We start from the raw sequence: 25975 nt of genomic DNA on the forward strand, positions 1-25975 counted from the left end.
CTATTCACTTACACAATGTTTCTTATAGTATATACAGTGTTTTCCTGGTTCTGCTCATTTCACTTTGCTTCACTTCGTATTATTCTTTCCATATGTTTCAAAAAATGACTGTACATTTTAATGCACAATATTATTTAATTACATTCATATAGTATGATTTGTTTAGTCATTTACCAGTTGATAGACATCCTCTCAATTTCCAATATTTTGTCATCATAAAAATGCCATACACTAAATATTTTTGTACATTGTTTTTTTGAGATCTCTTTGGGATATAGCCCTAGAGAGCTATAGTTGAATCAAAATGTATGCAATGTTTGGTTACCCTTTGGACATTTGGTCTCTAAATAACTGGATTAGTTCATAGTTCCATTTACAGTGCATTAATGTCCTGATTTTCCCACATCCTCTCCAGCATTCATCATTTTCCTTTTCATATGAGTTTATGCAATAAGGTTGAAATTGTACCTCACAGTTGTCTTGATTTGCATTTCTCTAATCAAAAGTGATTTAGAGTTCTATATATGACTACAGATTAATTTGATTTCTTCAGAAAACTGCCTGTTTATATCCTTTGACCATTTATCAATTAAAGAATGGTATTTTTAGACATTTCACTCAGTTCTCCATAAATTTGAGAAATAAGACTTTTATCAGAGATACTGTCTCTTATTGTCATTTTCTTTAACAAAATTTTTGATTATCACTGTGATTTGTTCTTTGACCAACTTATTCTTTAAGATTAGATGATTTAGTTTTCAATTAATTTCTAATCTATATTTCCAATACCCTTTGTTGAATGAATTTTTATTACATTATGATCAGAAAAGATTACATTTAATATTTCTGCTTTAACTATGAGGATTTTATGCCCTAATACATGGTCAGTCTTTGCGTAGCTTGCATGTACTGCTGAGAAAAAAAGATATATTTCTTTGTTTTCTTCTGTTTTCTCCAAAAGTCTGTCATATCTAACTTTTCTAATATTCTTTTCACCTCCTTTGTTTCTTTCTTGTTTATTTTTTGGTTGGATTTATCAAGTTCTGAGTGAGGGCTGTTCAGATCCCCCAATGACTTTGCTCTGCTCTCTGCTGGTTCAAATGTATTTAATATTGTTGTTACTTAATTGTCTACGGTACATTTTAACAAGATATAGTTTCTTTCCTTATCTCATTCAATTAGGTATTTGTTTGATTTTGCTTTGTCTGAGATCAGTATTGCTATTCCTGTTTTTGTGTGTTTTTTTCCCTTCAGCTGAATTCCAATAAATTCTGCTCAAGCCTTTCACATTTACTCTCTGTGTGTCTTTCTACTTCAAGTGTGTTTCTTATAAACAAAATATTGTAAGATTCTGATTTTTGATCTACTCTCTTAACTACTTCCCTTTTATGAGAGATTTCATCACATTCACCATCATAGATATGATTACTATCTTTATATGTTCTTTCATTCAACTTTTCCTAATCTTTGTCCTCTTTTTCCATTATTTGCCTCCTTTCCAGTGCTTTGCTTGTCACTTGCTTCCTCTGTCTGCCCTGTCTTCTGTTAGTCCTCTTCTACTTTACTTGATCTTCTCCTGTTAGATATGATGAGATTTCTATGTTAAACTGGTAGTGTATATTACCTTTCTTTGAGTCAATATTAATGATTAAAGTTCAAGCAACGTCCATTGGCTACTCTCCCAACTTCCCCTCCATATCAGTAGGTTTTTCCTACCTCTTCATGTGAAATAATATTATAATATATGATATATATTATAATATAATATAAACATAATATTATTCCTCTCTCATCCTTTTCTTCACCTAGTATGCTCCTCTTTCTCATCCTTTAATGTCATTCCCTCAGATTCACCTTATATTCATATCCTCTTATCTATGCATATTCTTTCTGGCTGTAATTTTAGTGATAAAATTTTTAAAGAATTAGAAATATCTTCTCATGTAGAGATGTAATTTAAAAAAATATTTATTTATTTATTTTCATCCATATATTTATATGTATATTTTTAAATTACAAAATTTCCTTTTACCCTCTCTTCTCACCCCTCCCCTCCTCTCAGTGGTGAACAGTCAACCTAACATTGTACATATATATTTTTGATAATCATGTTTACATATTAGTTATTTTTGGTATGAGGAATTAGGATTAAGGGAAAATTTTTATAAAGAGTTCATCAGATTCTGGATTTTCTTTTTTTCTTTGTTTTGTTTTGTTTTTCTTCCTCTGAATAGGGATAACATTTTCCATAGACAGTCTAATATGGTTGCCCTAGCTCCCTGACCTGCTGAGAGGAATTGCTTCTATTAAGGTTGATCATCTCACATTGGTGTTGTTAATGTATACATTGTTCTCTTGGTTCTACTCCTTTTGCTCAGCATCAGATTCTGTAAGTCATTCCATACTTCTCTAGAGATGGTCATTTATGGATTATTCTCCAAACTGGAGTCAAATTGAACAATTTTCTTTATTATTTTGAATTTTTTGCTATTTTCTCCCTAATCTTGCTTCCCTCCCCCCCACTCCTCATAGAAGGCAGTCTGTTAGTCAGTACATTGTTTCCATGGTATACACTGATCTAAGTTGAATGTGATGAGAGAGAAAACATATCCTTAAGGAAGAAAAATAAAGTATTGTGCCTGATTGTTGCACTAATGGGATGAGCAAGTCCATCAAGGTTGGTCATCACTCCCATGTTGTTGCTAGGTTGCACAGTGTTCCTTTGGTTCTGCTCATCTCGTTCAGCATCAGTCCATGCACATCTTTCTGGGCTGCCCTGAATCCCCATCCCTCCTGGCTTCTAATAGAACAATTTTTTTTTTTTGCTAAATTCTTGTCTTCCCCTTATGAAAGTTTGAAATCCTTCTATTTTATTGAATTTTCATTTTCCCCTTGAAGTATTATGCTTAATTTCTTCAGGTAAGTGATTCTTGTTTGTAATTCTAACTCCTTTCCCCTTCAGAATATGTTCCACGACCTCTGATCCTTTAATGTTGCAACTTCTAAGTCCTATATAGTCCTAATTTTGTTTCTCCGATATTTGAATTATTTCTTTCTGACCACTTAAAGAATTTTTTTCTTTGACTAATTTGGCTATAATATTCCTTAGAGTTTTTATTTGGGGTTCTTTATCCTGAGGTGTTGAGTGGATTCTTTCAGTGTCTGTTTTGCAGGCTATCTGGGTAGTTTTCCTAGGTAATTTCTTGAAAGATGCTAAACAGGTCTTCCTTTTGATTATGGCTTTCAGTTATTCAATGATTCTGATAATATTTCTCTTGCCTCAAGGTATTTTACATTTTTCTTATTTTTTTCATTCTTTTGAATTTGATTCATCATGTCTCATAAAGTCATTTGTTTCTACTTGTCCAATTCTGAATTTTAAGGGGTTGTTTTCTCCAGTTAGTTTTTGTGCTTCCTTTTTCATTTGGCTAATTATAGTTTGTTTTAGGTTTTTGCAAGACAAATGGAGTTAAGTGGCTTGCCCAAGGCCACACAGCTAGGTAATTATTAAGTGTCTGAGACCGGATTTGAACCCAGGTACTCCTGACTCCAAGGCAGGTGCTTTATCCACTACTCCCACCTAGCCTCCCCTTTATTGTCCTTTTTTAAGGAGTTGTTTTCTTCAGTGATTTTGTGTATCTCCTTTTTCTATTTGGCCAATTTTACTTATTAAGAAGTTTTTTCTTTTTCCAAGCTGTAGACTCTTTTTTCATAATGATTTTGAATCACTCTCATTTCTTCTTCCAATTTTTTTCTCTTCTTTTAAATCATTTTTAAACTCCTTTCTCAACTATTCCGTTTGTGTTTTGGTCTCTGTCACATAATAACTTTCTATGTTCAAATTCCTTTTTTTTTGTATTTTTCTCATCTACTTTGTTCTTTTTCTTTTCTCTTAAGTATTCTCCTTGCTCCCAGGGAGGAAGGGACACTATTTCATGTTTCTTTTGCCAGGGGCTGCAGGTCCTGACTATTTGCCTGGCAGTTGCATTGATGATGATGCCCTTAAGTCCATGGGAGGGGGACCTCATGCTCTGCTGAGGGACTAGAGTAAGAGGTGGCTGGTACTACTGAAAGTTGTAGGGATCTGAAAGCTTATTTGGTGCTGATCCAGGGTCCTAGTTCTAGTATCTGGCCTGTACTGAGTCCATGGAATTTTTTCTGAGGATCCCCAGTGCTTCACTGAAGCATATGGTGATCTGGCCCAGGGTTATGCTGAAGCATGTGACTGTTCTCCATGCTGGAGTCTATACTTTTCCTTGATTATGTTGAGGCTTGTGGGGAGGTCCTTGCCTTAGCATTTTCTTGCTGCACCTCACTGGGTTTCTGAATCTCCCACTGGTAAGTTGAACTGGAGCTTGCTTCTGACTTGTTGGGCTGCTTCCTGTCCTGAACTGCATTTCCCTTTTTGCCTGAAGGGAGATAGTCCTTTCTTGCCTATCTTCCAAGTATCTTAAGTTAAAAGATACTTTCCTTCCATCTTCTCTTCTTCCAGGATTTGTTTTGGGGTACTATTTTATGGTTGTTTGGAAGTGAATATGAAACAGTTATGGAGATTTCTCTTGAGATTTCTTGTCATTTTGGTTCATAAATTACCCTGAAGATTTTCTCCAGACCATCAGGACTTTGGAAAGGTCTAATTTTAATAGCTTCCAAAATCTGCCATTGCTTTGTTTTGAGTTGAAATACCATGAAAGAAGCAGATGGTTTTGCACCTTTATGAATTAAGCATTCCTCAAAGGTTTCTGGGTACCAGCCCAGTCATTGCATACTGAGTGAGAATAGGTAAGATCACAGCATGAGGTACTAATGCTGCATGTTGGGGCAGAGCACTTTGGGATTTTTATTTTGTTTCACGTTGACAGCTGACAATGCCGGATTCATCTAACAAAATTTCTTGTTCTTTGCTTTAATTTTTAGTGTTCAGGGCAGTAATTAAAGGCTCCTTCTAACCTCATTCAGGGAGATTCTGTCAGAAAGAGTGATGCTGTCAGCAGAAATATGTCATCCCTCAGTACTGACATGATAGAAAGAAAATACCAATAAGCCCATTAAACAAAACAGGAGCTAACAGACAGTAAGACAAATTTCCTAGTTAGGGACTATTTCATCACCAATCCTCATTGATATTTTTAAGGTTACACTTGACTTGTATAAAGCATGTGCAAACAAGATCAGAGTCTAATAATTCAGAGAGCAAGAAGTAAATGTGACAACCTTTTCATGATGAAAAAGGGGCATTAATTTAAAAAAAAAACCTTAAGAAGAAGGTTCTTTAAGTAGGGAGAAAAGAGAAATGAGTAACGTATCAAAGAATCATGATATTCTGGAAAAAAAGATTGGTCTAAGAGTCCCAGTTTATGGTTGACAGATGACACATTGGTTAAGTTTAAGCAAACTATTTAACCTTTCTATGACTTAAATTATCCACAGTTTGAAAATGGCAAACTTATTATCATCATCAAAAGCTTTCACTATACAGCAGCCCAGGTAAGGTCCTCTATCTGATAGTGTTCCTTACAAATCATGTTACCTGTGACCCTGTGAAAATGAGGAATTTACAGTAAAAGACAAAAATCTTGACCCACATGAATGAATCTAAAGGCAAAATTCACCCAGTATATTGAACAGCATAGGCAATTTGTTTGCATTGTACATAAGTAGTAATATAAATCCCTTTCTGAAACAAAAAAAGTGAAATGTGAATATTTCATGTCACAGAGAGATAACAGTGGTAGTGATGTGTCTCTATGTGTGTATATTTATGTATAAATGCATGTATGTATGTGTGTTAGTATTTCTTAACTCATCTTCAGTAATTTGGTTAAATATCCTAGAAAAAGTTCACTTTCTAGGTTTATTAAGGGAAAGAAGAAGAAGATTGATGAGAGTAGAAAGGAAATTTGTACCGGTATGCTTTAGATTTCCTTTCATGTGAAATTCTGATGGACAAGTTAAGAATATGCAGAAGGATGACTGGATGGATTTGGATACCTAATTAATGTCAGGAGTTGCTTTGCTCTAAATCTCCCCTATTAGAATATATTCTTCTTGAGGGCAGGAAATAATTTAGTTTGTCTTATATCCTGTGTCTACCATGGAGCTGGATCCGAAGTAAACACCTAATAAATTCTAGGTAATTGATTTACTGTTGACTCTAGGCCAGGCTTCATAACTGAGGCATGTACTGTTTCCGAAATGTAGGAATAGAATGTCTCAGTCTCTTTTTTGACTGATCACATGCAAACTTTCTTCCTCATTTAGTAACAAAAAGGAACTATTCCCTCTTAGGAGGTTTTCATACACTATCTCCATTCCCCATGTGTAGACAGGACGTCAGCCTGGAAATTCAAGATTTAAGAACAAAAGAAATAAGGTAAAATATAATTATCCAACTGATAACTTGAAATTGTTAAGAGAGTTTTTTCTAATAGAACACAATAGAATGACAAATTACATTCAATAAAAATCAGTTCAACTCAACTTAATTCAATTCAACAAGTATTAACTGAGAAACCTTGCTATGTACTTGGGGTTGAACAGGAAAAAAATCATAAAAAGAAAGAAATAAACAGTACCTGCCCTCAGACAACTTACATTGTGTGGGGGTTGGGGGGTTGGGAGGATGAATCATGTTAGTATAAGCCAGGGATGGGGAACCCTTTTTCTGCCAAGGGCAGAAATGTGTATCTTTAGGAAAATAGCATCATTCATGGGTTATATGTGATCAAACATTTAATTAATTCACCCCTAAAAAGTTCCTAGATTTATTGAATTTCCAGTAGCACTTGTGGTTGCCTTGGCAACTCCACAACAATAAAATGAGGGCCACAATTTCCCTGCCCCTGGGGTAAATAATATCAGTAATGAAACTAAATAATTTAGCATACAAAATGGACATTTGGATTTGAATTATCTAGTTTAACAGCCTGTATCAATCAAATCAATGTGACAATTATTGAGTTTCTATTCTGCAAGACAATAACTGCCCCAGTCTTTGTTATGAAAAGCTGAAGTCTGAAACAAATTCAAGCCAAAGCAGGGGGTCTAAATTGTCAGAAGAAACAAGAAGTTGTGTATGATGTACTTTGAGAAAGAGTAAGCAGATTGCAAAGATCATGAAAATATTATGTTCCAATGCCTTTAAAGGTAGGCATCTAATCTAAGAATTATAGCTTCTGTTCTAACATTTGAGGAAATAACTACATTTAGTCATTATGTTGAACCTCATAGATATTTAGAAAGAACTTTATTTATCCTTTCCACTGACACATTGGAAAAAAATCAGCCTCATTCCTCATGACACTACAGTTTACAAAGGATATGAATTTTAAATTTTGAAAAAAAAAAAGAGTAATTGGGAAACTTCAAAAGTTCAGGCAAATTCTCTGATATTGTTAATTTCTACTTGTGTTTTTCAGCTACTATCCCTGGTCCTGGTCCTTCCTGTCCTGTCTTATCCTGTCCCACAGTTGGTCACAACACATTTATTAAAAGCAGTTGAGATAAACTTCTTGAAACCTTGAATTTCTTTTAAATTGTAACAACCCCCCCCCAACTTTATCTCTGAATCAAGTATAGTACTGACTTTCCACATTAGCTTCCACTTCTGAAAAGATCCAATTCATCATAGGCATTGTAAAGGAGATAAAAGCAACAATTTAGGGAAGATCAGAAGTAGCTCTTCCTTATCTCTGTTCAGTTTAAAAGGCATAGATCCCAGGGAGTCAAGATGAACCTTTCCTACTACTACTGTCCTGCTGATCCAGTGTTACTCATAAAGAAATTGAAAAGCCCTTGGAAAATGCCAATGTGTATTACTTTTCTATTTACTTGAACTATTCAGTTCAAGTGCATGTTTTATGAGAATAATATTTTTGATTATTTCAAAAACACTTCAGGCAAATTGATCCCCCCCCCAAATTCCTATTCACAAATTTGACTTTATCCATGTTCTCACTAATTTGCATATATATATATATATTTTTTCTTCTATCTCAATCTTTCTCCAGAAAATCAACAAAAGCAAGTAGAACCTTTGTCTCTTCCATAAATAGACATTATTAGAAAAAAATAAACTAAACAACAGAATAGTAGAAAATAGGCCCTCTGTTAGACGAGACACAGGTTTCGTTTTGATTCTTTGGTAACTCTTTGTTTAGTTTCCAAACCTCTGGTTTTACATGTCTTTGGAATTTTGCCCCACAAACATTGACACATGAAATATTTGAGGGAGTTCAGCAGTTATGGCAAGTTTCTTTTTTTTACATTTTTATTTAATATTTATTTATTCTCATTTTGTACAATGTTTTTATATATTAATAAATATTCTTGTTTAAGATTAAACAAAATACCCCCTCCCCCCAAAATATAGACTCACTTGAGCAATAAAGTAAAGGGGAGAGAAAAAAATTAAAATTAAAATTAAAAAAATAATAGTAATAATTGTAGGTATGTCCAGGTGGCATAGTGGATGGAGCACCAGGAGCACCTAAATCCATATCGGGCCCCATACACCCAACAATCACCCAGCTGTGTGACATGCAAGCCACCCCAACCCCACTGCCCTGCATAAACCAAAAAAAGAAAGGAAAAGACCTAAAATAAAATAAAATAGTACTAATAGTAGGGGCGGCTGGGTGGCAGACAGAGCACTGGCCCTTGAGCCAGGAGCACCTGGGTCTGAATCCGGCCTCAGACACTCAATGATAACCCTGCTATGTAGCCCCAGGCAGGCCACTCATCCCCATTTGCCCTGCACCACCCAAAAAAGAATAATAATAAAAAATGTGCTTCAGTCTATGTTCCAACACCACAAACTCTGTCATGGGTGGATCACATTCTTTATGATAAGTTCATCACAAAAGTTACTTCAATATTTTTCCACCCTTGCCATTGCTGATCACAACTTCGTATTTCTCCTCTACCATGTACTATATTTTCTCTCTCCCTTCACTGACTCTTCTGTAAGGTAGGTGAGTGGCACAGCAGACAGACACCTGGCCCTGCGGCCAAGAGGCCCTGAGCCCCCATACCACCCCTTTGGCCCAGCATCCACCTTGCCTTATGGTCACAGACAGGCCTTCCAATACCAGCCCCTTGCAGGAAGTAAAAAAGAAAATGTGTTATATCTGACCACTCTTCCCCCATGGTCCATCCTCTCCTCCATCACTCACATCACCCCCCTTCCCCCTGCCCCCCCTTCATTCTTACTCCAGATGCCTATACCCCAGTGAGTTCATATACTGTTCTCTCTCCTAGGCACCTCTGATGAGAGCAAAGATTCCCTCATTCCCCCTTGCCTTCCTCCCTTCCATACCATTGCAATAGCTCATTGTAATAAAGAAAAATCTTATTATTTGAAATATCTTGGCCTATTCCCCCTCTCCTTTTTCTTTCTTCCATTACATTACCCTTTTTTCTATTGACTCCATTTTAACACTGTATTTTATCTTCAAATTCAGCTTTCTGCTGTGCTTCAACTATAAAAGCTCCTTCTACCTGCTCTGTTAACTGAGCGTCATATGAGTATTATCAGTGTCATTTTTCTATACAGGAATATATACAGTTCATCATCATTAAGTCCCTCATATTTTCCCCTTCTCCAATCTCTATGCTTCACCTGAGTCCTATATTTGAAGATCAAACCTTCTGTTAAGCTCTGGCCATGCCAACAGGAACATTTGAAAGTCCCCTGGTTCATTGAAAGTCCATCTTTTTCCCTGGAAGAGGACATTCAGTTTTGCTGGGTAGTTGATTTTGGGTTGCATTCTAAGCTCTTTTGCCTTCTGGTATATTATATTCCAAGCTATACAATCTTTTAATATAGTTGCTGCACAGTCCTGTGTGATACTGATTGCAGCTCTGTGGGATTTGAATTGTATCCTTCTGGCTGCTTGTAATATTTTGTCTTTGACTTGGGAGTTCTGGACCTTGGCTATAATATTCCTGGGGGTTGGTTTTTTGGGATCTCTTTCTTGGGGGGATCGGTGGATTCTCTCCATTTCTATTTTGCCCTCTGTTTCTTAGGATATCAGGACAATTTTCCTGTAGTAATTCTTTGAAAATGATGTCAAGGCTCTTTTCCTGATCATGACTTTCAGGTATGCCAATAATTTTAAAATTATCTTTCTTTAATCTGTTTTCCATATCATTTGGTTTTTCAGTGAGATGTTTCACATTTTCTTCTAATTTTTCATTCTTTTGTTTTTGAAGTATTGTGTCCTGAGTTCTCTTAAATTCATCAATCTCCCTGAGTTCTATTCTTAGTCTGAAGGATTTGTTTTCCTCAGAGAACTTTCCTATCTCTTTTTCTATCTGGCCAATTCTGCTTTTTAAAGCATTCTTCTCAATAACTTTTTGAAGCGTTTTATCCATTTGACCTAAACTGGTTTTTAGCATGCTATTTTCTTCAGCATTTTTTTGGAATTCCTTGACTAAGCTGCTGACTTCATTTTCATGTTTTTCCTGCATCTGTCTCATTTCTTTTCCCAGTTTTTCTTCTAACTCCCTCATTTGATTTTCAAAGTCTTTTTGGGGTTCTGTCATAGTCTGTGCCCAATTTCTGTTTTTCTTGTAGTCTTTAGATTCAGGAGTTTGTGCTTCCTCATCTTCAGACTGAGTGTTTTGATCCTTCTTGGGTTAACAGGCAAAATACTTCTCAATGGTGTTCCTCTTGTTTCTCTGCTTGCTCATTTCCCCAGCCTTAGCCTGTTTTGGGGGTGCTTCCTGAGCTTTTGGTACATTCCCACAAGACCCCTGTGTGAGTCTCTGTCCTCTCTCCTGGTCTGTAAATGACCACAAGTATCCCCCTCTGCCATGGGGCTGAGGAGGAGAGGGCCCTGCTGTTTAACTGATGGCCTAGACTGCGATCAGCATCTGAATGTGGTCATATTCCCAAAGTCCTGTTCCATGGGCAGAGGACAGAGCTCTGCAGTCTTTCTCTCTCTCTTCACTCCCCTCCCTAGGTTCAATGGGCTCATGTCCCGGGGGTTCCTGGCTCTGCCTCCTCATGTTTCCTGGCTCTGGACTGCCTTGGCCACTCTGCTCCCTGTGTGCCCTGAGGGCTGGGCTTCATGTGTTTGTGCTCCCTCTGGCAGAGGTGCCCCCATTGTTCCCCCAATTTGTGCCCAGTGCTCCCCAGGGCATAGGTCAGGAAACTCCCCCACTGCTGTGAACCCTGGCTCCCAGAGCCCTGGGACTGCCTCTGGGAAGTTCGCTCTGGAGGGCCACCCCTCTGACAGGCTGCCCATCCAACCCTGGGGAGCAGAGCCTTTCTGCTCTTTTCCAGGTTACCTTGAGTAGGAGAACTGCCTCACTTGGTCCCTCTGTGGGTTCTGTCTCTTGAAAATTTAGTTAGAGCCCTTAGTTGAGAAGTTTTATGGGAGAGTGCCTAAGACACAATCCTGTCTTGTCACCATCTTGGCTCTGCTCCCCCTATGGCAAGTTTCTTAACAAAAACTTTAATTTCTTTTATTTAGCATGTGATGGTAGGAAGAATATTTTAGGCAGATCCAGAAGAATACCTCTCTTTCTCCCTGCTGGTCTTTTGTAGGACTTGAATTCTCTGGATCTCCTTTCCCTTAATTGCAAAATACTGGGCTTAGAATAAATTGCCTCTAAGTCTCTTCTAAGTCTATGTCCCCCTTACCTTATGATTTTTTTTATACCTCTAAGAGAAGTGTTATTTTTCTTTTGTTTTCTATGAAAGATTAGCGTGAAAGACTAATTTACAAATAGAAGCTAAATAAATGCTCTTTTACATTTAGTTCTCTAATCACACACACACACACACACACACACACACACACACACATATATGCATATATATATATATATATATATATATATATATATATATATATATATATATATATTAAAATGTCACAAATAGGTTTGATAGTGGAGAGAACATTGGTCCTGGAACCAAGAAAACTCATCTTCCTGAGTTCATATCTGGTTTTGGACACTTATTAACCATGTGATCCTAAGCCCAATTTGCTTTAGTTGTTCATCTCTAAAATGAGATGGAGAAGGAAGTAACAAACTACTTCAATATATTTGCCAAGAAAATCCCCAAATGAGATCTCATAGAGTTGGGTTTAACTGAAATGACTTAATAGCAACATGAATTATATGTATACATACATAAAATATATTTGGTGAAAGATACACATTTTTTTCCTTTTTTTAAGAAAGATTTTATTTATTTTGAGTTTCATATTCTTTCCCCCATTCCTGCTTCCCTTCCCCCACCTCCCACAGAGGACATTCTGTTAGTCTTTACATTGTTTCCATGGTATAAATTGATCTCCATTGAATGTGATGAGAGAGAAATCATATCCTTAAGGAAGAAAAATAAAGTATAAGAGATAGAGAAATTACATAATAGGATAACAGCTTTTTCCCCCCTAAATTGAAGGTAATAGTCTTTGGTCTTTGTTCAAAATCCACAATTCTTTGTCTGGTTACAGATGGTATTTTCCATTGCAGATAGCCCCAAATTGTCCCTGGTTGTTGCACTGATGGAATGAGCAAGTCCATCAAGGTTGAAAGATACACATTTCTTAAGTATATGCATGCATCTCTAGACCAATTCTCAAAGGTAATGCTAACATGAAAGACTGGAAATTTTCAGTAGTAGGATTATTCCTACTGATTAAAACATAGCTCCTTGAAATATTGTCACATGAACAAAATCACTACTACTATTGTCATATTGCAAGCACCTTTGAGAAATGGATACTTTGTTATCTGTGATTTCCAAGTCTGTCAAAATGTTACTGTAGATATATAAATCAATTGAATAAAAGGTTAAGGGATTTTGTGATGAATGGGATATAGATTTGAAATGTAGATATTAGTAGATGAAAAAATATTATTTAACACTTAATATTTGCAGTGCTCTGCATTAAGTGCTGGGAATAGATGTGAAAAAAAAAAACAAGCTGACAGACTTTCGAAGAGTTCCTATTCTAACAGGGAGACAAAGCACACTAAGGTCAATCAATCAGTTAATCAGTAAACATTTTTAAGTGCCTACTAGGTGCTAAGAATTATGCTAAGCACTAAGAATATGAATATGATAGAAGTCCCTGATCTAATGGAATTTATAATCTAATGGGGAAAATAACACATAAAAGGAAGTTGAAATATGGCAAGGGGTATGGGATAAGAAAAAGGAAAGTCTGACATAGAAGGACATGATGGAAAAGTCCAACTGCATACAGCTGGTTGGGAATTGAAGATATGACTGCTGCCCTGAATACCCTCTTTAGGAGATTGGGTGAGGACCTCTTCACAGTCAGAGAGTTCATAGGACAGAGGATACTGATGAGATGTGAGTACCAAGGATGAGGAATCTTGCTAGATGATGAGGTTCCTAGAGATCTATAGAATGCAGCAGGTTAGGAAATAAACATTTTACTGACAAGTCAAATTGAAAGGTTCCAGGGACCTTTAGGTCCAGTGGCAAAAGAAAGAATAATGCAACTTTTTAAATCTCATTCCACTGATAATATCTTACTCATTGCTGCTATTGAAATATTGGTCAGTTCCAAGGTCTTTCGTCACTTGAATTTTCTTGATGTTTACTAGCTCTGACTGTTGACAAAACAGGGACTATAGCACCTCAGAAGAAGTTTCTGAGGCCATATTAGTCCAGAGATTGCTTTCCTGGATGAAAGCTGTAGAGGCTGGGAGCAACTAGAAGCAGGATAGGCTGACTGGAGTGGGCAGAAGTGAAAGTATTTTACTTCATTTGGAGATAATGAGAGAAAGAAATAATCTGATGATTTCAGTACCTCATGAGTTAATTATAATTTCGTTTTAGTTCTAAACTGCAGTTAGGGTGGGGAGAAGTAGGCAGAAATTAATTCATGTGAGTAATACCTAGATGCTTAAATGGGCTCCATATTCAGTAAGTCAGCAATGTGATATAGCAGTCCAAAAGCTACTGCAATCTTATACTGCACTAATTCAAATACAGTGTTTGGTGCAAGAAAGGTTACAGACCTGCTATGCTCTCTTTCCAGGTCGGAGCAAATTGAGAATAATGCAGTTTGTTTGGGATCCCATAATTTAGATGAAATATTGATTGGAAACCTGAATTGTGTCCAGAGAATGGTGACTAGGATGGTGAGGAAACTCAAAATCACATTATTGCAGGATTAGTTGAAGCACTTGAGGATTTCACCTGAAGAAGAGAAGACTTGGGTAGGGATGAGAGGAACAGGCATGTGATGGCTGTTTATATTGTAGAGTTTGTCAGTATAGAAGAGTGATTAAATTTGGCTCTGAAGGACGAATAGGTAAAGGTTATATTGAAACAGATTTTGGTCCCACATAAGGAAACCTTTCAAACATTTCAGCTGTCCAAAATTGGAATAGGTGGCCTCTAGTTACTGACATAAAATGACTTCAGAATCAGCTATATATGTATAATCAAATTTTCAGCTCAGGTAGACTCATCTTCATGTGTTCAAATCAGGCTTCAGGCACTTACTAGCTCTGTAACCCTGGTCAAGTCACTTCATTCTGTGCCTTAGTTTCCTCATCTGTTAAATGAGTTAGAGAAGAAAATGGCAAACCACTCCAGTATTTTCATCAAGAAAACCCCAAATGGTATCACAGTCAAACACAATGAAAAATGACTGACAACAACATGTATGTCATTGTGTATGTATATGTGTGTGAAACTTTTGTATCTAAATATTATTTTTCCCTGGTTCCTAAATGTTTAAAAGTACATATATCACTCTTTCAACTTGAATCCTAACTTAGGCATTTGTGAAATCATTTCCCTTTCCCATCACCTCCATTCAGCTTAGGGTTTTGGAACCTGTGTGATTTCCCCTCCAGTTTTATTCCTTATTTTACTTTCAGGGACTTTTTTTGAGCTAATATAATCTGATTCCAAAAAAGGCTTGCTTTCTTTTTGTCCTTCACATTCCCCATCTAGGACAGGCTTATATATGCTATTGCACCCGGCCTGTCTGAGGAGACATGAATGAATGCCTCTGTACACCTTTAGCCATCTCTCTGCTTATCACCTGACAGAGCTAGCTACCCCATCTCTCTTCTTGTCTTTTCTGTTCTAGCAAGAAGTCGCTTGTTAACCTTGACAGTGTCTCTCAGAGTGTTACCTATCAGGTTGGAGTTCTTCATCTTCACTGTATTTGCTGTTACCCAGAGACTAGACAAATCCATGTCAAAATTGACATAATGAGATAAAACCAGAACATTCTGAGAAGTGAATTTCTTTTAACTCTGTATGGTATATGTAGCTTTTCAGGAGGAAAATGGACATTTCCTTTAGGAAATTTTCAAACCAAATATGAACCCAATGGGAATCATAAACTGCTAGTGGGGATCTCAGAGTGATAAAATCCACAGGCAGTTGGATTTCGAAATCATTTCCGAAGAGATACATGCATTTCTTGTAACAGCATAGTGTGAAGGAGATATAAATAGACTCATAAAACAGCTCCTACTACAATGCTCTGAATATCAGACTTTCTCTTTACCTTTTACATTTTGGATTTATGTCATTTCAACTTGTAACTACTGAGAATTTCAAAGTCAATTCTCTGAGTTTGTCATAGATTTCAAAATCATATTAGTACCTCTAGGTTGTGGTCGGAAAGGTGAAGTGTGCCTTTAGGCATTGCTAGGCTGTTTTCAGTGTTTCTCAGACAGGAAGTTACTATGATCATTTATCTATAATTTTCCTGAATGGAAAAAAAAAGTGAAGTTTCTAGGACTGGACTGCATCATTCCCATTGAGGTACAGGATGAATTTGAAAGGAAGAGGCAGTCAGTCACTGGGGCTTTTAAGAATGCAACCTGGAAGCTGAAAGAATGTATAGACCACACAAGCAGTTTCTCCAAGTTTTCTGGCTGCTTGGTTAACAAAGGGGTCTGGCCTTATGTAAGGAAAAAAAAAACAAACAGGTTTTACTGTAGTGATACTCTGTTACTCATTACAAAGCCCAATGGATCTCTTGGGCATCCAAAATAGCTGAGGAAAAAAATATGACTTTCATTGATAGTTCAGGATGTGAACTAGAGCCACCTTTAGCATGAGGTCTCAAAATATTTCCATCATATTAATTAAAGTTTCTCTGGATATTAGATTAAATTGAAGGAAGTAACTAAGGGTAAAAATTATTTTCCATGCCCCTAATTAATTATGTATAGTAGCAAGAAAATTAAATAATCACATATCCTTTTGCTTAGGTCATAGGCTTTGAATTATTTTGCAAACCTATACCAGCTTTTTACAATTGCACATTTGATATCAATAATTAACAAAATTAATTTCTCTTAATATTAATAATTCTTGTTAACACATGATAATTCTCTTTGAGTGGAGAATATGAATTTTTTAAAAATTTTGTTTGTTTCAATGATTGCAGTACCTAGCACATTTCCTGTATATAGTAGATGCTAAATAAATGCTACTGAACCATCAAAATTCTTTTATAAGGTACAGAGGAGAAAATATTTTCCTTGCCTAAAAATATCACAGAAGGATATTCCTAAAGAAAATATGACAGTAAACAAAAAAATTCTCATTACCTACATTTGGAACTTTCCTTGAAAATGGATTTATTCAAATTTTATGAAAGGATAACGTGGTTCAATGAGGAGAACAATGTACTTACAGAATGTTTTTGGCAAATTGAAGATGGGCCTCCCTTTCTTCATATGGAATACAAAAAATAATTAGAATAGATCCCTCTGGTTTTTCCTTGCTAACATTTGTGACCTTACAAACTTCTAAAATCCCTTTAACTTTGATTCTTGGAATCTATGAATTATTTTTCTTTTAGATAAATCAATCAGCGGTGCTCCTTCCTTTGAACACTGATTGAAATAACTAATCATTTGGACTCTACTTTTTCTGTTACAATTACAGAGAATGCTGATACATAACTTCACCTAGAACTTGGGGCTGTAACTATTCTGGCACATTTCTGCCAGCCTGTGTTGGAAAACAGTTACATATTGTATCTGCTGTATAATAGTGTGACCCCTAAAGAAACAACTTCCTTTGGCAGATACATTTTTCAAAGGCCAACATACTTCCTCAATTTCATGATTTTTTTTCATATTTTAATATATATATATATATATATATATATATATATATATAGAGAGAGAGAGAGAGAGAGAGAGAGAGGGAGGGAGAGGGAGAGAGAGAGAGAGAGAGAGAGAGAGAGAGAGAGAGAGAGAGGAGAGAGAGACTAAATGTGATACAGAGCTATGTCTTTTTTTTTGCTTTTTGCAAGGTAATGGGGTAAGTGACTTGCCCAAGTTCACACAGCTAGGCAATTATTAAGCATCTGAGGTCAGAATTGAACTCAGGTCCTCCTGACCCTAGGACTGGTGCTCTATACATTGTACCACCTAGCTTCCCCAGCACCACCTAGCCGCCCCCAGAACTATGTTTTAAGAAAATTTTTAATTATTTACTTATGCGTTGCCATGAAAAAATGACTGAATGGAAGGTTTTTTTATTGAAATGGAAATAGGAAACTTCAGAGTAACTCTGCATGAAAGCTTAGCAGAGGCAAATTGCATCAATGGGTAATTAGGGTACAACAATCCTTGCTCCCTGGTTTAGTACAATTTGGAACTAATGCAGATCTCAGCTGGTGCAGAGAACATTCTCATCGACTAAACAGCAGGGAGGAGGGCTTGAAGTTTTGCATATTATTCTATAGTGACATTTAAGAAGTCATGTCATTAATTGGAAGGAAAAAATATGGCTTATTCTTCAAGAGGAGCATCACTTGTAGTTATGAGGCTAGGACCTTCCCAAGCAGTGGAATGTAGGCTTTAGGGGCAAAAAAGACAACATGAATAGAAATCTAAAACAAACCTTCATGTGGTAGAGGTGGTTTGTATATGCATATAAAAATAAAAAACACAGAGCCCTTGATACATAAAATGAGAATGTATTTGTACATTAATAGACATGGCTTGGTAAACATCATTTTTGAAGACTTGGTCCCCTTTGCAAGAATTTAAAAGGTCACTGGGAATTCAAAAATCATGACAGATTGCTTGAAAGTTTGCAGTAAACACTGGTCTGAAAAGACTGTAACAATCTCCATCTGTTCAGTGCACACTTGAAAAGCATCTAAGAGCCGAAACAGCAATACCAAATTACCTGTGATGGCACTGTCTTTCTTTTGATGGTGGTTTAATTCTCATTCTTTAGTTTGGGGAATCAAAATAGATTTATTGATCATAAATATTTAATAGATACAGGTGTATGTGTGTGTGTGGGGTAGGGGAGCATGTGTGGCTGAGATGGTATATCACTGTTTTTTTATGACACTAGTAAGTTCTATTTTCAATTGAATTTGGAAATCAACTGAACAATAGGCCACATTTTAATCTTCTCTTAGGTGTAGAAAGAAAGAAGAAGTTGGAGAGATAATGGAGTTTTTAAATTTTAGGCAACAAAAATTTCCCAGCATGGTTTTTAGGGGACATAACCAGCTAGAGAATTAGAAGTGCTTCTAATGAGTACAATAGTCAAGAAGTAAAGTATATTTGAAAGAGAAAATTACATATAGGTACTCTCATCCTAAATGCTTTCATTACTTCATTTTTTTGGAATTATATTTTCATCCTTTGTTTACTACAACTGAAGAATAGTATCTCTGTTGTATATTGTCTTTATTTTACTGAATATTTTATGAAAAGTGACATCTGAGAATAATCTCTTGTTCCTTGGGAAATGATTTCTTGCATATAGAAAGCAAAGGTCCAGACATGTTGTCTAGAAGATGAGCTTGCTTAGGACTGAAGCCAATAAACTTGTAATTCTGAACCCTCCACTCCACATTACTAGTTGTAATAGGAAAAATATCAACAAAAGATCAGGTTGGTATGACATTGATTTTAGGTTTACAGAGTTCTTTTTTGCTTTTTGTTTTTCTTCTAAAATATGAAAATGTTTAGGAAAACAAATACAAAACAATTATGAGGATAGGATTAGAACTTAGTTTCATCTCACTAAGAATTACTTTCCATTTCTCATTAGTGAAACACTATTATCTATTATCCTACATTTACTAGTTCAAAGGAAAAATGTTATACTTTCCAGATGAGAATATTTTATAGGAAAAGCATAGGGGGTTAACCAATTTACAAATATCAGGCGTCAGGAAGAATACTGGTCCTTGAGTCTCACATTATAAGTGAATGTATTATTATTGTTTTTAAATTCACAATTCTGCAAGGTAACACAGTAGGAAGAATTAGGACAGTCCAATATTCTCTTCAAATGCTCAAAGAGCTAAGAATACTGTTGATCTAATGTTGATTTAAAGAGCCTCTTTTCAACACAGGGTCACAAATTTGACCTTGAGTCAACTGACTAGGGGATTAACTGTGTAACAAGGGTGAGCTAAGTTTGATGTCTCACTCTTAGACCAAGGCCAGAAGCATGGAGTCTCCAAGAGGGTCAGAGATTATGAATTTAGCCCCCAAGATTCTAAATAGGTGGGGTGACTGAGTTATCCAGGTCACTGGCTTGTCCATCATTGGAACATTGTTTGGAATTGCTTGGTCAGCAACATAGGTAGTCTTAAGTAGATCAGATCAGATCAGAAAAATCCCAGAGTATACTAGGTGCTATTTCTGCCCCAGAACAGAAATAGAACAGGACCATGGTTACAAAGAACCAATGTTCAATTTTCAACAAAATTTCTGTAATCTGACAGGTTCGATAACCAGCTACTATCCAGGGGCAAGACTGCAAATATATTACCCAGACAAAAAAAAACTGGAAGCTGAAATCTGGAAAGCTTGGAAGTTTATGGATAGGCTTCTGTGATCCTTAAAAAACATATCATTCAATACCTAAAGAACATAGTCACAGGTAAGTCCACCTGCTTGTGAAAGGACCGAAGGATCCATACAGGTCAGGATTATACATGGCCATGTAAGTCCTGCCCAGAAATACAAAGTCTTATGTTCTTTTATTTTCTTTTTAGTTTTTTTTGCAAGGCAATGGGGTTAAGTGGCTTGCCCAAGGCCACACAGCTAGGTCATTATTAAGTGTCTGAGGCCATATTTGAACTCAGGTACTCCTAACTCCAGGGCCAGTGCTCTATCCACTGCATCACCTAGCTGCTCCTGATGTTCTTAATACAATGTCTCATGTGAGAAGTGAATTAGAATAATGAACAAAGCAACAAATAAAAAAGGAGCAAAATATGAAGGGCTGATATGATACCAGGATTATCCATATACAAGTCCAGAAGAGGAATATATCTTCAAAATGCCAGTAAGAAATGACTCAAAGAAAAATGTGTCTTCCCAACACTATTTTTAGAAACAATGAATAAAAATTTTAAAAATATTATAAATGAGATGGTTTTAAAATGGTGGAAAGAAAAGGAAAAAATATTTGTTTGAAATTATTTGAAAGAGTAAAAAAGAGAATTAAACTGTTTAGCAAAAGAGGTATAAAACCTAACCTAAGTAACAGATGCATTGAAAAGGAGAAAGCACCAAATAGATAAGCAGAAACAAGAAATATACAAAGCAACATATATGAAAAAAATATAAAAAAAAAGAACTGACCTGGAAAATAGTTCAAACAGAACTAAAACAATGCCAAAACAAAACTGGAGAGAAACTTAAAAAATTATATTAAAATATGTCCAGCTATGAGGGGAAAAATGAATTACTAAGAATCCTCTGACCATTTTCTCAAAGAAACTCTTTAAAATAAAAACTTCATAGTCAAACATCATACTAAAAATAAAATTAAAATCTATTCCATTCATACATGAAGAAAAATTTCTGAGGGACTATAGAGAGGATCATTAAGATTTAGACCTATTACTATAAAACATCAAAGAACATGGAATATGACATTCAAAAATGGAGAAAATTATGGACTTACAACCCCAAAAGCCTTACACAGGAAAAAAATATAATCTCATGATAGAAAATGAATGATATAACTAAGGGTAAAAATTATTTTTCACAAAATAGAAGATTTCCAACTATTCCTAATAAAAAGATAGGAGCTGAGTAGAAAGTTTGAAATACAAATATGAGAGCCAAATGAAGCATAAAAAATTGTGAAGACAAGTGAGCAATAGGAAAACACATAAGGATAGTGTTTACATCTCATTGGTTGAGGGTATACAAATTTCTGAACTCCGATCTTCAGTGATCAAAGAGGACATCAAACAAGTTATAAGGTTAAAGAGTGTCTGTATTATTGATGATCTTATAGAAAAGAGGAAGGAACAAAAAAGAATACATTAGAAAAGAAAAGAAAAGAAGTAGAAATGGTAGAAGGAATTTTTTTATCACAAGATTAGGGAAACAAGTAGAAATCTGTTCAAAGAAGGAGTGGGAGGAATAGGAGAATATCACTTTTATTTAAGCTAGTCTGTGAACATAGATTTTATTGTAGAAATACATTTATCTCAATGGGGAAATGACTGGGGTGGGGGTGGGGGGGAGGAGAGGAAAAAGGAAAAGAGGAATAAGAAAGAGTGTAAATTTAAGGATGGCCTAGTCAGAACCTAAACAAATCCCAAAACCAGAAGAGAGAATATAAAGAGAAGTTTAAAAGGAAATGAAGAATAAAAGCTGAAAGACAGAGTAAAAATCTTTGATTGAAGTCTGTTTTAGGGTGCAGAAAAGCAGAAGCAGATCTCAATTAATTCTAGCACATTTTTGTTCCACTGACTCCTAAATTTTTGTAAGGGGAGACAGGAAGTTGAGAGGAAAAAGTATGAGAATACACAAACAATGATCATTACTATGAACATGAATATGATGAAGTCACCTATAAAATAGAAGAGAATGGCAGAAAAAAGTTATTGATATCAACAATTTTGTTTATAAGAAGTACACTTCAAAAATAAACATACAAGAGTTAAAACACTTGAGCAGTATGTATTATATCCCAACTAAAGTTGAACAAAAGGGGTGGGGGAATGGAGTCAAGATGACTAAGTAAAGGCAGAGATTCACCCAAGTTTTCCCCCAAATACCTTTAAATAATAACTCGAAATAAATAATGAATTGGCAGAACCCACAAAATGACTGAGTGAAACAATTTTTCCAAACCAAGAAGATTGGTGTAAAGGGTTAGTTGCACCAGCGAGAGAGGGGATAACATTACAGCACAGACAACACCAGAGCAAACTTGCCTTAGCAAGCCAGAAACCAACAGCAAGGCTATTGGATCAATGACAGTGGTGGCAGTTTCCAGATCTCTCAGCTCAGGGATTGCCAAGGAAGGTCAGCAGGAAAAACGTGCTGCAGTGGGGTGAGAGTGGAGCACAGTTCAGCGCAGGCTGCAGCAGCATAGACTGGACCCCAGTGGACCAGGTGCAGGACTTGGGTGCCAGTTATTCAGCTGCAGCTGATTCTGGAGCTCTCAGCCCATGGATGATCAGCGGATCAGAAGAATATTACAGGGGTCTCTTTGATATTACTGAGGCAGAATTCTGTTACTTTGCTCTGATTCTGATCACAGTTACAGGAAGAGGAGGAACAGTAGCACATCAGAACTTGGTGCTGCAGGGGAGCAGGGTGGCTAGGAGAGTAGTAAAAACTGCTCTTTAAATAATACCACCTTGGAAGAATTGAAAGCTTTCAGGTCCCCAGAAGCATCTCTGAAAACAGCAGCAAAACCCCCAAAACTTTGAACAGTGTGTTCTCCATTCTTAACAAAGAATTGAATCTGAACTTTATTTATTAAAGTAAAATCATAACAGCAAAATGGGGACATTGATCAACCTTGATGGATTCCTTCATTCCATCAGTGCAACAATCTGGGACAATTTGGGGCCGCCTGCAATGGAGAATACCATCTGTATCCAGAGAAAGAACTTCAGAGTTTAAATAAAGACCAAGGACTATTACCTTTAATTTAGAAAAAAAAACCCTGATATCTTATTGTCTGATCTTGCTATCTCTTATACTTTATTTTTCTTCCTTAAGGATATGATTTCTCTCTCATCACATTCAATTTGGATCAATGTATACCATGGAAGGAATGTAAAGACTGACAAATTGCCTTCTGTGGGGGGTGAGGGGAGTGAAGTAAGATTAAGGGAAAAATTGTAAAACTAAAAATAAATAATATCTTTTTAAAAGAGTTAAATCAAATCATAGACTGGGGAAATGAGCAAGCAACAGAAAAAATGATCATAGATACTTATTATGGTTATAAGAAAGATCAGATACATATTCAGAAGAAGTACAAAGTCAAATCTTTTATATCCAAAGCCTCTAGGGAAAATATAAATTGGTCTCAGGTCATGAAAGAACTGAAAAAAAATTTGACAATCAAGTAAGTGAGACAGAGGAAAAATGGGAGGAAAAACAAGAGTGATGTGGAAAAACCATGAAAACTTAGTCAGAAGCTTGGTGAAGGAGACACAAAATAATCCTGAAGAAAATAGCATCTTAAAAAGAATACTGGGCCAAATGGAAAAACAGGTTCAAAATGTCAATGAGGAGAAGAATACATTTAAAAACAGAATTAGCCAAATGGAAAAAAAGACAAAAATTTACTGAAGAAAATAATTCCATAAAATATAGAGCAAATGGAAGCCAATGACTTTGTGTAAAATTAAGGACTAAGACAAAACAAAATTAATGAAAAGTTTTAAGAAAAGGTTTAATATTTCATTGGAAATACAACTGACCTCGATAATAATTCTAGGAGAGATGATTTAAAATATTTGTACTATTTGAAAGCCATGATAAAAAAAAATGGCCTAGACATCATCTTTCAAGACATTATTAGGTCAGCTGGGTGGTACAGTGGATAGAACACCAGACCTGTAGTCAGGAGGACCTGAGCTAAATCTGGCCCCAGACATTTAAGAATTAATTAGCTGTGTGACCTCGGGCAAGTCACTTAACCCTATTGCCTTGCAAAAAACAAAACAAAGCAACAACAAAAAATTACCAAGGAGAACTCTTTTATTTAAGAAATATTTTATTCATTTTGAGTTTTATAATTTTTTTCCCCTATTTTGCTTCCCTCCTCCCATCCCCCACAGAAGGTAGACTGTTAGTCTTTACATTGTTTCCATGGTATACAGTGATCTAAGTTGAATGTGATGAGAGAGAAATTATATCCTTAAGGAAGAAAAACAAAGTATAAGAGATACCAAATTACATATTAAGATAACAGGTTTTTTTTTTCTAATTTGAAGGTAATACTCTTTGGTCTTTATTCAAACTCCACAATTCTTTCTCTGGATACAGATGATATTCCAAGGAGAACTTTCTTGACTTTTTAGAAGCAGAAAGTAAAATAGAAATTTAAAGAAGCCACTGATCCCAAAATGAATACTGCCAGAAAAATTATAGTCAAATTTCAGACCTCCCAAGTCAATGAGAAAATTTTGCAAGCAGCCAGAAAGAAACAACTCAATTATTTTGAGATCACAGTTAGTATAACACAAGATTTATCAGTTTCTATGTTCTGGGATCATAGGACTTGGGATGTGATATTCTGGAAGACAATAAAAGAGCTTGGATCTCCTCTAAGAAGATTTTCTAGTCTGGAGACCATGCCTATTCTCCTCTGAAGCTCCAGTCCTATCTTAGGAATATTGTCTTCAAGAATCAATGGACTTGGCTTTGTGCTGGCCTTTCTTCATATTGGGACCTTTAACTAGTCTTGTATTGGAGGAGGGGTTGGTTCACAGAGATCCCTAAAGGCCTTGCTAACTAGGCTTAAAAAAATCCAGGAGGTTCCTCTGTGGGCCACCAGTACAGTATGCCAGAAGCTTTCACTGGATTGTCTGTGATATTCATTAGTGGCCCACTCCCTAGGCCTGGGTGGGTAGGGGGCTTGGGGAGGGCTGACAGGATCTGGGCTGTCCTTATGAAACCTGGACTGGTCTTTCAGGCTAGAAAGTTAATTTAATCATCCATAAGCTTTGGGGCAATCAGCTGCCCACACCTGGGCCTTGGAGCAAACACCTGGGGGCTGGGGGGGTGGTTGGAGGGGACAGTGGGAGGTTCAGGAGGTGGGCAGGACTCACCTGGAAACATGGGGACCCAGCTGAAAACATGGGGGCGCCAGTCTTCCAGACCAGCTGAGCTGACTATATAGAAGTGTGGGTGCTGTGCTCTGCACCCTTCTCACACATACAGCAGATGCATCCAACACTCTTCTCAGGTTAGTCCCCCAGCCTCAACCTTCTGCCTCTGCGCTGGGGCTCTGCTCTCTGCCCCTAGCTAGTTCATGCTCCCCTGTGCCAGACTTTTCTGCTGAATGTTTCCCTTGGTTCTTCTCTGGTTCTGTAGAGCCAAAATCTGATAAGAGACTTGAATCATGTTAGTTGTGAGGGAAAGCCAGGAGAGCTTAAAACAGTGCCTGGCTTCTCTCTGCCATCTTGGCTGGAAGAACAATAACCATTTGAAAAATGCTCCAAATCCCACTAATAATTAGAGAAATATAAATTGAAGCAACTTTGAGTTTTTACCTTATTCTTCTCAGATTGTCAAAGTTGAGAAAAAAAGGAAAATAATATGTATTGAAGGACCTGCAGGGAAAGATTACTATACTATTTGTAGCAATTGACTACTATAAAACTATTCTGGAAAGCAAATCAAAGCTATGTCCCAAATATTGCTGAACTGTATATGTCCCTTGACCAAGTACCACCTTAGTAGGTTTGAACTCCACAGAGATCAGAGAGGAAAGATACCTATTTGTAAAAAATATTTATAGCAGCTCTTTTTGTAGCAGCACTGACCTGTCAATTGAGAGGATTCCCATCATCTGGGATATGACCAAATAAATTTATGGTATGTGAATGTAATGAGATTCTGTCATGCTATAAGAAATAATGAAAGGTATATTTTTTAGAGAAACCTGGAGGGAATGTTATGAATTTAATAGACTCATGAGAGGAATTTATTTAACAACTTTAACACCATAAACAAGTAAATTTAAAATTTC

General features: G+C 36.3%; 1 long non-coding RNA gene across 3 annotated transcripts in view; it reads left to right on the forward strand.

Annotated features, from left to right (window-relative positions):
* LOC141491257 (uncharacterized) overlaps positions 1-25975 on the forward strand; it is a 410135-nt gene that overhangs the window by 58905 nt on the left and 325255 nt on the right. For all 3 annotated transcript variants that reach the window (XR_012469541.1, XR_012469542.1, XR_012469543.1), the window contains exon 2: positions 19737-19894. This is a non-coding gene — a long non-coding RNA (uncharacterized LOC141491257). The remainder of the gene's footprint in view (positions 1-19736; positions 19895-25975) is intronic.

The sequence above is a fragment of the Macrotis lagotis genome, chromosome 6, assembly GCF_037893015.1.
Source record: "Macrotis lagotis isolate mMagLag1 chromosome 6, bilby.v1.9.chrom.fasta, whole genome shotgun sequence".
Taxonomy (NCBI): domain Eukaryota; kingdom Metazoa; phylum Chordata; class Mammalia; order Peramelemorphia; family Peramelidae; genus Macrotis; species Macrotis lagotis.